Source organism: Myotis brandtii, unplaced genomic scaffold (genome assembly GCF_000412655.1).
Source record: "Myotis brandtii unplaced genomic scaffold, ASM41265v1 scaffold797, whole genome shotgun sequence".
In the NCBI taxonomy this organism is placed as follows: domain Eukaryota; kingdom Metazoa; phylum Chordata; class Mammalia; order Chiroptera; family Vespertilionidae; genus Myotis; species Myotis brandtii.
Window position 1 is genome coordinate 779,702 of NW_005371210.1, and position 223 is coordinate 779,924.

Here is a 223-nt window from a genome sequence, read left to right on the forward strand (position 1 = left end):
TTGGGAAGCCCTGAGGCCGTGTAGAGTCCTGGGAACAAGAGGGAAGCTGTAGCCCTGTCCCCAGCCCTGACCGCACGTGACCTTGGCCTGAGGGGAGGCGGAGCGTCCCGACCCTGGAGAACTAGGCAGATGGGGACAGTGGTCTGGATGCCTCGACCTGCAGTGATTGTGGTGACTGACCTGGGGCGCCACCCGAGGCCGGGGGTCAGCACGGCTCTGGCCT

At 65.9% G+C, this 223-nt stretch overlaps 1 protein-coding gene across 1 annotated transcript in view; it reads left to right on the top strand.

The window, feature by feature from the left end:
* TBCD (tubulin folding cofactor D) overlaps positions 1 to 223 on the top strand; it is a 99,569-nt gene that overhangs the window by 96,403 nt on the left and 2,943 nt on the right. The gene's annotated exons all lie outside the window — the stretch shown is intronic.